The sequence below is a fragment of the Rana temporaria genome, chromosome 8 (assembly GCF_905171775.1).
Source record: "Rana temporaria chromosome 8, aRanTem1.1, whole genome shotgun sequence".
Classification (NCBI taxonomy): domain Eukaryota; kingdom Metazoa; phylum Chordata; class Amphibia; order Anura; family Ranidae; genus Rana; species Rana temporaria.
This window is the reverse complement of record NC_053496.1, coordinates 20,018,553-20,034,646: the sequence shown is the minus strand read 5'-3', so window position 1 is coordinate 20,034,646 and position 16,094 is coordinate 20,018,553. Positions and strand designations below refer to the sequence as shown.

The following is a 16,094-nucleotide window of genomic DNA, read 5'->3' as shown; positions in this document are numbered from 1 at the left end:
AAAATGTCAGGACCGTACCAATACCCCCTTTTGGAAAGTAGACATTCCAAGGTTCTTAGAGGTATGATGAGTTTTTTAAAGTTGTAATTTTTTATTTTACCCAAAATTGTCATTAAAGGATCACAAAAGTAATTTTTAAAAAAAATAACAAGCATGTTATACTTGCCTCCACTGTGCAGCTCATTTTGCACAGAGTGGCCCCGAACCTGGTCTTCTGGGGTCCCTCGGCGGCTGTCTCGGCTACTCCCCCCCCCCCCTGCATGGTGTTGAGTGCTTGCGGGCGCGCTCCCGTGATATAGCCGGCGGCCATAGCTGCCGACTATCACTCGGCCCCGGCGCACCACGTCATTGGATGTGATTGACAGCAGTGCAAGCCAATGGCTGCGCTGCTTTCAATCAACCAATGAATGAGCCGAGAAGACCGCGTTCACTGCGTGGGACTTTCGAGTGGTCAGGTAAGTAAAGGGGAGGTTGGGGGGGCCTCTAATACTCTAATGTTTTTTCACCTTAAAGGAACACTAAAGGCACCATTTTTTTTTTTTTTAAATAACAAACATGTTATACTTACCTCCACTGTGCAGATCGTTTTGCACAGAGTGACCCGGATCCGTGTCTTCTGGGGTCCCTCGGCGGCTGTCTCGGCTCCTCCTCGCAAAAGCTTTCCACGTTCATGCGAGCTCCCTCGCATGGTGGAAAGCTTTTGCGAGCGCGCTTCCGTGATACAGCAGCGGCCATAGCCACCGACTGTATCACTCGGCCCCGCCGCATCATCCGCCAATGGCTGCGCTGCTATCAATCCACCCAGCCTAGCCAATCAACGGCCGGTGCTGTCAGATGTTTTTTTACCTTAATGCATAGGATGCATTAAGGTAAAAAAACTTTTACCTTTACAACTCCTTTAATGCATTAAGGTGAAATTTATTTTTATTTTTTTTACCTTTTACAACCCCTTTAACCACTTCATTACTGGGCACTTAAACCCCCTTCCTGCGCAGACCAATTTTCAGCGCTGACGCATTTTGAATGACAATTGCGCGGTCATACAACACTGTACCCAAATTATATTTTTATCATTTTTTTCCCCCACAAATAGAGCTTTCTTTTGGTGGTATTTGATCATCTCTGCGATTTTTTTTTTTTTTTTTTTTTTTTGCACTATAAACATAAAAAGACAGAACATTTTGAAAACACTATTTTTTACTTTTTGTTATAATAATATCCCAATTTAAAAAAAAAAAAAAAAAAAAAAAATTCCCTCGGTTTAGGCCGATACGTATTCTACATATTTTTGTTAAAAAAAAATCGCAATAAGTGTTTATTGATTGGTTTGCGCAAAAGTTATAGCGCCTACAAAATAGGGGATAGACTTATGATTTTTTTTTTTTTACTAGTAATGGCGGCTATCTGCGATTTTTTATTTTTTTTTTGTCAGGCCTGTGATATTGCGGCGGACATATCGGACACTTTTGACACAATTTTGGGACCATTCACATTTATACAGCGATCAGTGCTATAAAAATGCACTAATTACTGTATAAATGTGACTGGCAGTGAAGGGGTTAACACTAGGGGATGAGGAAGAGGTTAAATGTATTCCCTGGGTGTGTACTAACTGTGTGTGGAGGGGGACTGACTGGGGGAGGTGACCGATGCTGTGTCCCTATGTACAAGGGACACAGATCGGTCTCCTCTCTCCCTGACAGGACGTGGAGCTCTGTGTTTACACACAGAGCTCCACGTCCCTGCTGTCACCGCCGATCGCGGGCAACTGGCGGACATCGCGGCCGCCAGGCACACACCGGCTCCCCAGTGATGCGCCGGGCACAGTGTTTCCCCGCTGCGCGCCCCAGCCGACCACTGTCTTGCTAAAGAAGATGAGGGTGATGGACCAGCCAAGCATGTCTCCAGGGCATCCTCAAACAGAAGGTGGAGGAGCGCAAGGTATCTAACATCCTCCAGCTCTGTGATGTCATGGAGGAGGGGAAGAGGACTCCAGTGGCAACCTGTGAATCTCTGGGTTAAGGCAGTGCTGGAAAATGTTGGTGGCCACACAAAATATTGACACTTTGGGCCCAATTTGGACATTTTCACTTAGGGGTGTACTCACTTTTGTTGCCAGCGGTTTAGACATGAAAGGGATTGTAAATGCATCCTATGTATTTAAAGGGGAATTCCAGCCTTTTTAGGTTTATTAAAAGTCAGCAGCTACAAAAAGTGTAGCTGCTGACACTTGCCTGCTCCACGGCTGTGACAGCTTTCGGCTTCACAGCCTGGCACGCACTGCGCATGCGCGAGCGGCGCTGCGCTCCCCGAGTGGACAGGCGATCTCCTGGAACCTGTCACGTGTCCCAGGAGATCACCTAGGGGGAGGGGCCGCCTAAGGCGAGAGGAGGCGGTCCCTGGATGGAAGGAGGAAGTGGGACAGGAAGTCCCACTCCTACCGAAGGCCCCCCCCCCCCAAAAAAAAATTACATGGCAAAAGTGGCATGTAAGGGGGTGAGGAGTGCTTAAAGCACAGTGACCGACCCCTAGCGCCCCAACCCCCTGTTTTACTCGTCTGAGTCCTGTAATTCCCACGGCGGAGACGCACTCTTCCCCTCTGCCCGAGGTTCTCGGCTCTTGATTGGATAGATTGATAGCAGTGCAGCCATTTGTTCCCGCTGCTGTCAATCAAATCCAATGACCCAGGGGCAGAGTCCTGTGTCTATGAATGCAAATGCTGGACTCGGGAGCGTGCCCGCAAGGTAACCCTCTGGGAGAGTGCTTCTCCTAGGGGCTTATACGATACAGGTAGTTGCTGATGGCACCACAGTGGGACCCCAGAAGTCTATACAGAAGTCATTTTGCAAGTCGCTTCTGAAGTTGTCTTCAGTACGCCTTGCCGAGTCGCCCCCAAAGTTGTGCCGCCCCTGTGTGAACCGGCTCTGTGTTGTCACATGAAAAGATAGAATCTCACATTTTAATAAATATTTTATTCTAACTAGTGACTACTTATCACACTTTTTTTTAAGGCCCTGGAGCACCAGGACAAAGGAATTACCCACACAATGACCCCATTTAGGAAAGCAAATGCCCCAAGGTATATTCTATGGGGCATAATGAGTCTTTTTGAGCATGTCATTCTTTTCCACAAGTTTTTAGAAAATGACAAAAGAGACATTTTTACACAGCTGACTATTTATAAGATATTTATAACACATGGCAATTACATTCTGCTACTTGTCCTGAGTATGGCGATGCCACATGTGTGAGGCTCTTATACAGCCTGGTAACATACAGAGGCCCAACATGCAAGTAGCACCTTCAGGCGTTCTAGGAGCATAAATTACACACTTAATTTCCTGACTACCCATCACATTTCTGTGAAGGCCCTGGTGCACCAGGACCATGCAAAATGCCCAAAAATGACCCCACAAGACAGGTACTGGGGTACTCTGGACTGGAGACAGGTCCTCTTTATCTTGGGGGCAATCTTGGGACTGTTTTACTACTGTAATCGGTAAATTATTGTTACCAGATCTCCTCGCACTGGACCAGTGTGTGAGGAAGAGAACCCGATAACAGTGAGTATATACTACATGCAAGGCTTAGGGCTGGGGGTGTCAGCACAAGTCTGACCATTAGAGCACAGGCGGGCTTTGCTCCGAGCACAGGCGGGCTTTGCTCCGAGCACAGGCGGGCTTTGCTCCGAGCACAGGCGGGCTTTGCTCCGAGCACAGGCGGGCTTTGCTCCGAGCACAGGCGGGCTTTGCTCCGAGCACAGGCGGGCTTTGCTCCGAGCACAGGCGGGCTTTGCTCCGAGCACAGGCGGGCTTTGCTCCGAGCACAGGCGGGCTTTGCTCCGAGCACAGGCGGGCTTTGCTCCGAGCACAGGCGGGCTTTGCTCCGAGCACAGGCGGGCTTTGCTCCGAGCACAGGCGGGCTTTGCTCCGAGCACAGGCGGGCTTTGCTCCGAGCACAGGCGGGCTTTGCTCCGAGCACAGCCAGAAAACTGACCATGCTGGGATGGATGTGCTACTATGCTTAGCGTGGTTGGTTTGAAATGGGAAAGCAGAACTGGTGGCAGGATCACCCAGTATTTGACACAAAGAAAGCAATGCAAAGAGAACAGGATATTATTATTTTTTTTTTTTTTTTTACATAAGTGCATGGTAACAGACATGTTGGAAATATGAAATGTTGGGGAAACATACTTTACACATGTTTTACTATAGATCAGCCCCGTATTTGGCTCCACCTTCTTGTCCTCAGTCCTACTTGGTATTCCAATTGTTGGTGAAGAATACTACATGTCTAAAAACAGCGCCTGAAAAAAGCCTCAGCTGCAATCCCAGTGTGAATGCCCCAGTGCTTTCACACTGGGGCGCTGCGCTGGCAGGACGTCAAAAAAAAGTCCTGTAAGCAGCATCTTAGCAGCGCTTTAGGAGCTGTGAATTCACCGCTCCTAAAGCGCCCCTACCCATTGAAATCAATGGGCAGCGCCAGCAAAGCGGTGCTTTGCGGGAGCTTTTAGCCCTTTTTCGGCCCCCAGTGGGGGTCAAAAGCGCCCCGCTAGTGGCCAAAGAGCGTTACAAAAACTACGGTAACGTGCCACTAAAAATAGCGTCACTTTACCGCTGACACCCGGGCGCTGTGTGTGTGAAAGTGCTCTTAGTGTTATTGAACCCAAAACAGTAAAAGTCTGTATATGCAGTAAAGCATGCTTGTTATACTCTGGAACCTAAGAGGGTTAAGTCGCTGCATTGTGTAAAAGGGCTGATCTTGTATTCTCTGATCCTCCTCTTCTTCCACAGTCCCCAATCCATTTCCTGACAGTACGGAACCTTGGGTGCACCCTGCCCATGCTCAGTTTGGTGTGTGTAAAGAGAAAAAGACAAAGGCAGGCGCCGCTAGAGTAAAACTTTTATTTTAATAGTACAGTAGCATTTAAACACTCACTCTGTAGTATCTTTAAAACGGCATGTGGGAGTCCAGTGAGATGTACATCTCCGCCTGTGCCAGCAATGTCCAGACGCAGTCTCTGTATGCAGGGGAGCCGGTGTTCTATCCTATGGATGGTTTCCGGATCTCGGGCGGCGGCCAGAACGAGGCCTGGAGAGCAATATGCTGGAGCGGGGCGGGATGACGTCACGGACCAAGATGCAACGCGTTTTGGTGCATGTGCAGTGAGGAGATGGAAAAACACCGCACCTTTCTCAAGGCTTTTTTCTTCTCCTCACTGTGCACGCACCGAAACGCGTTGCATCTTGGTCCATGACGTCATCCCGCCGCGCTCCAGGCCTCGTTCTGGCCGCCGCCTGAGATTCGTAAACCATCCATAGGATAGAACACCGTCTCCCCTGCATACAGAGACTGCGTCTGGACATTGCTGGCACAAGCGGAGATCTCACTGGACTCCCACATGCCGTTTTAAAGATACTACAGAGTGAGTGTTTTAATGCAACTGTACTATTAAAATAAGTTTTACTCTAGCGGCGCCTGCCTTTGTCTTTTTCTCTTTACATGCACTGGAGTTCAGCCTCAGCTCCGCTCCCCTTGCAAGGCAGCCCAGAGTTCTTGGGACAATTGCCTCACTATAAAGCAAAGGACTTCTGTGGACAAGTGTCCTATACTATATTTCAGTGTGCGCCACTATTTTGTATTTCAGTTTGTTGTGTGTTGTTAGTTTCTTTTATATATATATATATATATATATATATATATATATATATATATATATATATATATATATATATATATATATATATATATATATATAAATATTTTTTTTTTTTTTTTTTTTGGGGGAGGGTGCATGCGATCAGCACAGGGCCAATCGGCTCTGTCCAGACAGAGGGTCAGGGGTCCTGCAGCCTCATAGGACAGTCGGAGGTGAATGAAAACTCCTTCCACAAGCTATAACCAGTGCTCAGCAAGACACCGATAGAAGTCACAAGACTGCTATATACTGCTGATGAAAAAATATTTAGCAGTTTATATTTACTAAATTGGATTTCCATGTTCTGTGGGAGAGCAGATATAGTGAATGCAGGCTCCTGGGTTTGTTCACACTTTAACGCACGTTTTGGGAGTGTTCTGAGTTTTTTATAGTGTACATTGATGATTATAGTGAAAAATTAGTACAGAGGGATGTTTTGGAATGTAAAAAAAGCTTCTAAAAGCAAATGCCCTTTAAACGCCCCTAAACACTTGTGCAATACAAAATATTGTGAGCTTTTTATTTTTTTTGCTGCTTTTACTGCCAGAGGTTCTGATGCTTTTTTTCTGCTTCTAGTGAGCTTGGACCTTACGTTTACTTCAAAAGGTATCTTGGATGACTAAATTACTATGCAGCAGATGTCTTGTTGGGGACCGTTTTGTCATTCACTTCAGACTGACCACCAAATGTAGTTCTTTTATAAAGGCAAGGCTCTGCACCATAACCAATACAAATGTAGCTTTCGTTGTTTGAAGCCACTTTCAGTGGGCTATCAGGCTATGCTGAGGCTTGTAGGTCCAGCTTTTCCCCGTCCCATTTTTATTTTTTTGCTTCTCCTCGCTTGCTTGTATATTATGTTTATGGGTCTGTGCACACTGGCTTAACCACTTGCTTACTGGCCTCATAAACCCCCCCTCCTGCCCAAACCAATTTTCAGCTTTCAGCGCTCACTCTTTGAATGACAATTGCGTGGTCATACAACACTGTATCCAAATTAAAAAATTAATAGAACAAATAGAACTTTCTTTTGGTGGTATTTGATCACCTCTGCGGTTTTTATAAAAAATAAATAAAATTTAAAGACCAATTAAAAAAAAAAAAAAAAATACAAAACCGTTTTATATTTTGTTATAATGTTTTCTTTTTTTTTTTTTTTCTCCATTGATGTACGCTGGTGAGGTGGCACTGGTGGGCACAGAGGCGGCACATATATACAAATCGATCAACATATTACAACACTGGTGGGCACTGATTTGTGGCACTGGCAGGCGGTACTGGTTGGCACAGATGAGGCGAATGTGCCTCTTCGGCCCCTTTCACATGTACGGATCCCGTGAGGATCCATTCATGTCTCATCCTCTTGCTCAGCAGGGATCACTCCGTTGATCCCCACTGAGCCGGCAGATGACAGGGCATTCCCCGCAGACTGTGCAGGGACTGCCCTGTCAAATCTCCGCTCTCCCCTATGAAGGGATCGGATGAACACGGACTGTCCGGGGAGTGCGCAAAGGGGAGGACGTCTATTGATGGCCTCCCGGCAAAGTAGGTCCGCGCTGTAGCCGCCATTCGGCTATAGCACGGATCCGAAGGAGTTAAACCCTCTAGAAGTTTAGTAGCGCCGAAACAACTAATCGATTATGAAATGAATCGATTACAATTTTCAGAATCGATTAATCGGCCAGTAACATAATGGGGTTAAAAAACTAAAATTAGCCCTTTTATAGTACAAAAAGGCAAATGGCTACTGTAAATATTACTTTCACTGTCCCACAGTAAAAAAATGAACCCCTTACAGTAGCGATTATTTGCTCTTTTTGTACTTATTTTTGTTTTTTTTTAACCCCATTATGTTACTAAACATCTCAGGCCGGGGGTCACCTCTGTTTTTTTTGGTGCTTTTTGCAGAAACACATTACAGTTCATTTACATGTTTTCCTATGGGACACGTTCACATCCAGGATTTTTTTTCAGCTGCTGCGTATTTGGAAAGGGCAAGGACTTTTTAACGCTAAACTGTGCTATTTTGTTTTTCTTGGCTCAATACACTTCAATGGAGAAGCTGCAGAAAAGCATGTAATGTGTTTTTGCGTCAATTTGTGTTTTGTAATCTGCCATTTTGTAATCTGCCATCTGCAATTTTTTTTAAGGCTATTATTCCGATTAATCAATTGATCGAAACAACTAATCAATTATGAAAATAATCGTTAGTTGCAGCCCTAGTTTAGCATTTTCCCTGTAAAAGCAACTAATGTTCTATGTATTAAATAAGTATTTGTGCGCTGCTATGGACCTCACAACCAACCAAAACTGAGATACCAAAGAATATATCGCCCTAAAAATACACATGAAAAAGATGCCACCATTAGTGACCTCAACACTCTAAAACGTATAATGATGATAAAAATGGTGCGCTAATTCAAGGAGCTATGCAGCATAAAGACAAAAATGCCATAATGTGCAGTAATGTTGTGAAACAATGATAAAATGTTCTCTGTGTCCATGCACATGACGTTTAGATGCATATTTTAAGTTCCGCATTTAGAGGCGGAAAAAAAAATAAACCCTTCCTGAGCAGTTTTCTGGCAGAAAAAAAACGCTGCTAAACCCTTCTAAATGCTCCTACGAAAAAAACACTCAAAATTAGCCAGTGTTTTTTTTAGGCCAGTATCCATGGACCCTTAGGGCTCTTTCACACATACAGAACCGTATGTCCGTTTTTTAATTCATTTGTTTTCGGATGAAAAAACGGACGGACATACATGTATCCCTATGGGATTGCGGATGGACATCCGTTCTCATCGGTCTCCACTATGCTCCGTTTCTGCAGACGGAGGAAAATCCTATTTTTCCATTGTCATCGGATGAACACGGACAGATGGTCCGTGTTCATCTGATCCTCCCATAGAGGAGAGCGGCCTGCAGTGGTTTGGCGATCGCCCCCTGTGAGACCGCAGTATTGGGGATAACCTCCCCCGTACTAGCTGCCACTTTTTAAAAAGAGCGTGGATGTGTGGGGCTCTGCTCACATGGCTGCGTCATTCATCGATTTCTGTGAATGAACTAGAAGTACCGACGTCCTTTATGGCTATCAGTTTGTAGTTCTCAATGAACTACCGCGGTGTTGTTGAGTGCTCTGGTAGTTGGATCCTTCCTGTCAGTGTGAAAATGCCTGCCTGTATGATGTATGTCCATACTGCCAGTCTGCAGGAGACCTGCATGGCATCAGCGATATGCTGAACGCTGGTGCAATGCTTTCCAGGCCCCCCAAAAACGTGGTGACTGCGCTCCTTTTTTTTTTTTTGCAAAAAAGTGCATTTTGTTTTATTTAATTTTTTTATATTAAACTTATCCTTTACCAAAATCTGGTACAGCTATGCATGGTAGCCATGCCATCGCCTTCTAACTTCAGCTTGTTCAATTAGGCTGGTTTCACTACAGCGGTCAGACTGAACATTGCACAGACCATGGTGGTACAGGGGGCATATGTGTAAAGGACGCCAGCGGGTGCCAGTTCCTTTACAACCTGTATCTTTCTAAAGAAAGTGTTGTGTGACCCGAAAAAACACACCTTGGTGTGTTTAATATTGACTTACAATAGAAGATGTGTTTTTGGTGCACCTTTGAAAAGTTGCTCCAAAGATGCTACAAGCAGGATTTTTTTTTTAAACTGCAGTGCAAAAGCAACACAGCAGTGTGAATTTTTTTTTTTAATTGGCTTTAAAGGGAAGTCTTTTTTGATGCACTTGTCCTGGGCACACGCGATTTGTCCCTCCACTTTCGGGTTGCTGCCGTTGCCATCTTCGGTAAGACCCCTTTCACACTGGGGTGGTTTTCAGGAGCTATTGCCCTAAAAATAGCACCTCCAATAGCACAAGCAAAAATAGCATCTCCAAACCGACCCTAAACAGCTGCTGCTGTTTCTCCAGTGTGAAAGCCCCGAGGGCTTTCACACTGGAGCGGTGCGGTAGCAGGACGGTAAAAAAAGGTCCTGCTAGCCGCATCTTTGGAGTGGTGAAGGAGCGGTGTGTATACCGCTCCCGCCCATTGAAATCAGTGGGACAGCGCGGCTATACCGCCAGCAATGTGCCTCTGCAGAGGCTCAATGCTGGCGGTTTTAACCCTTTCTCGGCCGCTAGCGGCCGAATAGCGATGCGAAATTAGTGGGGCGGGAGGTGCAGTGGCGGTAAAGCGCTGCTACTTTTAGCATCGCTTTACCGCCTCTGCACCTCCCGCCCCAGTGTGAAAGAGGCCTAAGGGAATCAGGATTCCCTACTGCGTATGTGCGAGTCACGCTGTGTGATCCCACTGGTCCCTGCTGTCTTCTGGGATCTGTGTGTCTCCCAGAAGACAGCAGGGGGGGCGTGTAGGCGCTGGACGTGACAAAGGTCACCACGATGATCTATGCCTGGAAATGGGAGCAAATACCTGTATTACACAGGGATTTGCTCCCTCCTTCCCCCTGAAAGGTGCCAAATGTGACACCGGAGGGGGGTTTCCAAAAAGCGGAAGTTCCATTTTTGGGTGAAATTCCACTACTTCTTTTTTTTTTTTTTTTTTTATAACAGGAAACCGGTCCACAGAGACCACAGTAACAAAATGGTCAAAATAACGTTGGCACACGTAAAGGTGCATATGCATGGATAATACAACATTGGCAGTGATGATGTAGGATTAAACCTTTTCTTGATTCTGTGTGTCCATGTAGACAAAACAGGGAACTCCACTTTAAAGAGAAAGTAAAGTCTTCCTATTTTATTTTATTTACAGGTAAGACTTGCCTGTAGGTACTGTAAATATCTATCTCCTAATCTTACACCGTTTAGGAGATATTTTACTATACGCGCTGACGTCATCGGAGCATGCGCTCTGAAGGAATGGCCCGCTCGTGCCGTTTCTTCAGGGCCTGTGCTGTGACCGGCGGCACCCGCGTGCATGCGAGGAAACTACGTCATCGTGGCTTCAGCCTATAGCAGTGACGGAGCCTGCGACCCCGGGAGTAACTCCGGGAAAGATGTCTGCTGTGTGAGGGGAGTGCGGGTGGCACCGAAGGGCTCATCGTTCTAAGGTATTTCATACTGAGCTAGTATGCAATGCATGCTAGCTCATCATGCCTTTGTCTTACAGGTGTGTGTGTTCCAAGAATATTGTTTTGTTTTTTTTTGGAGGTTTGCAACCTCTTTGACAATAAAACCTGGAAGCTGATTGGTTTCTATGCAGAACTACACCAGATTTGGCACTTTCCAATTTTAGTAAATAAACCCCGCTGTCTCATAGGAGGTGCTTTTATATTTTGCAAGGTTTATTCTTTTTGCCCAATTTAAAACTTCAAACAAGGAAATGAAGGGTGTGTTGTAACTTCAACCAGTGATGTCACTTCAAAATAATAGTAGCGTGTGCGTCTGATGAAACCTGCACAGCTTGTATTTTTAGTAAAACTACAATGAGCTTTGTTTAATTGTCTCTTGTAGCAGTGTGAGACATGTCCGGGTTTGCTAGTGTCAGACCCGTTTTATTGGCTTGGGAATATTGCACGTATCCAGAGATCTGCTTCTACGCTTAATTTTTCACTTTCCCTCAGCTGTCATTTTGATGTTTGCTTTATTTTTACATGCAAACAAAATAAAAAAATTTATTTTGATAAGGTGGGTTAAAAATATTGAAGATTTCTATGTAAAGTGGGGGCTGAGGACACTGATTTAGTTTGTATGGGGCAGGGCATGGGTGAAAACAAATGCAGCCACCACATCAAATGATTGGTAAGCTGCAATACGTAACATTTTTGGGTTTAATTACACTTTAAAGTCTAAGCTACACTTCTTTTCCATTGCACTGCCTATTAAGTTGCAGATCTGGACAGGTGATGCCAAACTTACTATTTTAACAACCAGGTGGTTACCCGCTTGTTGAAGTTAACCCTAAAAAAAATAATAATCCAGTTTCCTTAAGGCAGGGGTCTCCAAACTGTGGCCCATTGCTTGTCTTTATCCGGCCCTTGGGGCACTATTCATCCCACTGATATGAGACTATTCTGCCCACTGACACCAACAATGGGGCACTATTCCTCCCCCTAATAACGAAGATGGGGGCACGGTTTACTCTCACTGATGCAGCAAAAAAAAGATATTCTCGCTGACCACAGTGCGGCCCCCCTAAAGTCTGAATGACAATATACTGGCACTTTGTGTAGAAAGTTTGGAGACTCCTGCCTTAAGGCCCCATTCACACTGTGCGGATCCACTTAGCAGAGTCCGCCTGCTCAGCGGGAGATCTCTCTGTTGATCTCCGCTGAGCCGGCGGATGACAGATCACTCTCTGCTCACTGAGCGGAGAGGGGCTTGTCGAGCGCCGCTGTTTGTTATGGAGAGATCAGACTAAAACGGACAGCATGTTGGTTTTCATCAGATCTCACCTGATCCGATCCGCCAGGAATGTATCGCCGTAAGTCTGAGTTTAGCGGATCGGATGTCGGTGGACATGGTCACCGCTGACATCCGACGCTCCAAAGACTTGCATGGAGCGCCCATTCAGGTCCACCGAAAAAACTGACAGTGTAAAAGGGGCCTAAGGCATGATCTATACTAGTAGTCATCAACCCTGTCCTCAGGGCCCACTAACAGGCAAGGTTTGCAAGATAACTAAAACGCATCACAGGTGATATAATTTGCTGCTCAGTGATTGCAGTATTCTAGTCTACATCTCCCCAAGGTAATGCATAAAACCTGGCCTGTTAGTGGGCCCTGAGGACTGGGTTGATGACCACTGATCTATACCAGTGTTTCTCAACTCCAGTCCTCAGGGCGCACCAACAGGTCATGTTTTTAGGATTTCCCTCAGATGAAACAGCTGTGGTAATTACAAGGCAGTGAAACTGATAAAATCACCTGTGCAAAATAATGGAAAGCCTGAAAACAAGACCTGTTGGTGCGCCTTGAGGACTGGACTTGAGAAACACTGATCTATACCATGGTGCTTGTGCAGTGTGATTTGTGCCACTAATGCAGTGTTTCCCAACTCCAGTCCTCAAGGCACCCCAACAGGTCATGTTTTCAGGATTTCCCTCAGATGAAACAGCTGTGGTAATTACAAGGCAGTGAAACTGATCAAATCGCCTATGCAGAATAATGGAAAGCCTGAAAACATGACCTGTTGGGGGCACCTTGAGGACTGGAGTTAAGAAACCCTGCACTAATGTGTACTGACCACAGTAATCGTGCTTGATACCATGGTCATATGTCCCTCCATCATCCCCCCTTTTTTTTTTTTTTTGAGACAAGTAGAGCTTTTTTGGGTGGTTTAACCCTTTCACTGCCAGGTACGTATGTCGTACAGACCTACAACACTGCTTTCAGCTGGCCAGGTCTGTACGCCATACGGACCTCCATTCCTCCTCTGCTTTAAGCTTCCACTGCTGAACAAAACAATAGCTCTGATCAGCGGATTACAATCCAATGATCAGAGCTATTGGTCGAAGTTTAAAATACACAAAAATCCCCCCCACTGAGTGATCACCGGTGCCCTGTCTGTGTAGCGCTGATGGCCAGCTCTCCCTTCACCCCCTCCTGCTGCCTGCAACTGCTGCCTGGGAGATCGGTAAATGTCAGGATGGGGGGGGGGAGGGGTGTAACATGTTTACCAGCCCCCTTTTCTTGAATGAACAAAGCGATCGGTACCGATTTGCTTATGTTCATTCCTTACGGTCTTACCGTCCCTTTCCTCTGTCTCACAAAGTAGACATTTTTGGGCGTATGCTTTAGTACACCTCATGTGAACAAGGACTTAGTAGGAATTTTGGGGGTTTTTATTTTTTGGGCTATAAAAATAAATAAATGAAATTCGTGTTTTTATATTTTCGTCTTGGTTTCTGTTCCAAAACGTAGCCAAATTAGTGCATATTATTTGGTCTTTGTGAAAGTTAGTCCCGGTTCAAACTAAGGCAATTTGTTTGTCAGGCAACTTAAGTCACGCTCCATGCAGTGCAATGGAACCGTTCTTATGTGAACGATTCTAGTCGCTCCCACCTTAGAAAAAGGTTCCGGTACTACTTGGGGGCGGCTTGCAGTGTGATCCGGGACTTGGTGCCGTTTCACACCAGTGCGAGATCGCCATTTGATTTGGCAGCACAGTGGTGTAGTGGGTAGCACTCTCGCCTAACAGTAAAAAGGGTCGCTGGTCCGAATCCCAACCACGACACTACCTGCCTGGAGTTTGCCACTGTGGGTTTTGTCTGGGTCCCCCGGTTTCCTCCAACACTCGGACATGCTAGTGGGTTATTTGGCTTCTGTCTAAATTGGCCCTAGTATATGAATGTGAGTTGGGGACCTTGGATTGTAAGCTCCTTGAGGGTAGGGACTGATGTGAAGGTACAATGTATATGTAAAGTGCCGCATAAATTGATGGCGCCATATAAGTAGCAATAATAGCATCACATGCGTTGTCCATGCAATGCGATTTCAGCCATACAGATGGTATGCGTCACATTCGGACCAAACTCGCACAGGACCCTTTTTTGGTCCGCGCCAAGAATCGGATCGCATGGGTGTTCATGCCAATGTGATCCATGACCCAACTGTCGGTTGGCAGTGCGATTTGGTAGACTCATTACCATTGTATTGACACTCCCAGCAGTTCGCACATGGCAGTGTGACCTGCCTCACTCGCATGAACCTGCCTCAGCAGCGCGGGGCACAATCTGACAGAAAAGATTCTCATGTGCAGTTCGCCCCGAGCACTGATCGATGGGGGGGGGCACTGATCGACAGAACACCGGCACTTGGAGTCTACAAGCTATGGTGTCCAGCCATTGAAAATTGATCACATCTGATGTACTAACATGCAGTGGCAGCTGGTGCTCAGTTTTTGGCGCAAACAAACTGGTAAAAAAATCAATTGTAGCCACTGTGACCCATAAAGCGCCGCCTGTGTACCTCGCCCCGGCACTTGTCTGTCTCGCATCGGGTCGCTGTGGCGTCCTCTACGCTCTTTGATGTCTTCTCCCATCCTCTCTATCAGACAACCAATCACAGCGCCTGTTTCAGCCAATCAGGTAACAGACCCGAGCACCTGATTGGGTGAGAGGCGAGTCGGTGTTGGGAAAACGAATAAATAGTTTTCCTAACACAGCGCTAAGTGAACAACGATCGCCCTGCATGGCGCCCGCTGTTCACCATTTTGGATGCCTATTAGAGCGTATGGCGACCATAGATAGATTTTATGCATTGCATGAATCCATCTATGGTGAGAGAGGTGACAGGAGAGAGGGGCAGCTGTGCCTGTGCTCCCTTTATGGACACACCGCCACTACTGACATGCCATCCATGACAGTACAAATACCCACAAAATTATCCCTTTTTGAGAAAAAAAAGAAAAAAAAATATATATATATTTTTAATATTATTGTTTGGGGGTTCCAAGTAATTTTCTTAGGCTGCGGCTCACAGCATGCGGTCCGGTGCATCCCTGTTCACCGATTCAGGTGCGACCCAAAGACGCACAGGACCCTTCTTCAGTGCAGACCGTGGCTGTCCCGGAGATGTGTGAACCCAGCCTAAACTTGCAAGCAAAGTGCCGGCAAGAGAATTTTTATTTATTTTTTTCTTAAATTACCAAATTGCATTAATTTTATAAACTAATACAATGCTTACCCTGAATGTTTGTCAAGTATCAAGTGTTGCCATTTCCTTTTAATATTTTTTTTTTCTTTAATCCGTATAAATGACGCCTCCTAAGCTGTTTTTTGTATGGGGAATAAGTCGACTGACAATGGGTTTTTAGGCCCTATAAAGACTGAAGAGCAAGAAATAAAACACATATATTGCAATTCAAAGCAACATTTTGTACCAGAAACCAGATAGTCTTTTCTGGAAGTGGCTGTGAAATGAGATGCTGTATTTTATAATTGCAGTTATACTTCTCAACTTTCCTGTCCAGAAAGTAAGCTAAGAAACGGCTAAAAAGTAAACTCATGCTTTTTAGTGTTTAACACAACACTCCATATTCATATGTGCCTGCTGTACCGTGTAGTTGTATGAGAAAGTATCCTGTTCTTTGTATTGCTTCCTTTATGTGAAATCCCCAGTGTTCCTGCTAGTCCCTCTGCTTTTCTTTTAAAAACTAACCACACTAAGCAGGAGAGCACATTGTGGTCAGTTCTCTAGCTGTGCTAGGAACACTGTGCTCTCCTCCAATGGTAAGAATTGTCCTGACACGCCTCCACTGCAAATCTATTCACTGGGAAGCCCAGTGTGCCGTTTTCTCCTCCCCCAGCTTTTATGCAGCTGAGAACAGAGGGAATGTGATCACTTATTAAAAAAAAATGTGTGTGTATGCGCACACGCACACACACACACACACACACACACACACTCTTGAACCTCGGATTACGAGCATAATCTGTTCC

The 16,094-nt window shown here is 45.6% G+C and overlaps 1 protein-coding gene across 1 annotated transcript in view; it reads left to right on the top strand.

Annotated features, from left to right (window-relative positions):
• Window positions 1-16,094, top strand: part of PPP2R2D (protein phosphatase 2 regulatory subunit Bdelta) — a 35,745-nt gene that overhangs the window by 3,001 nt on the left and 16,650 nt on the right. The gene's annotated exons all lie outside the window — the stretch shown is intronic.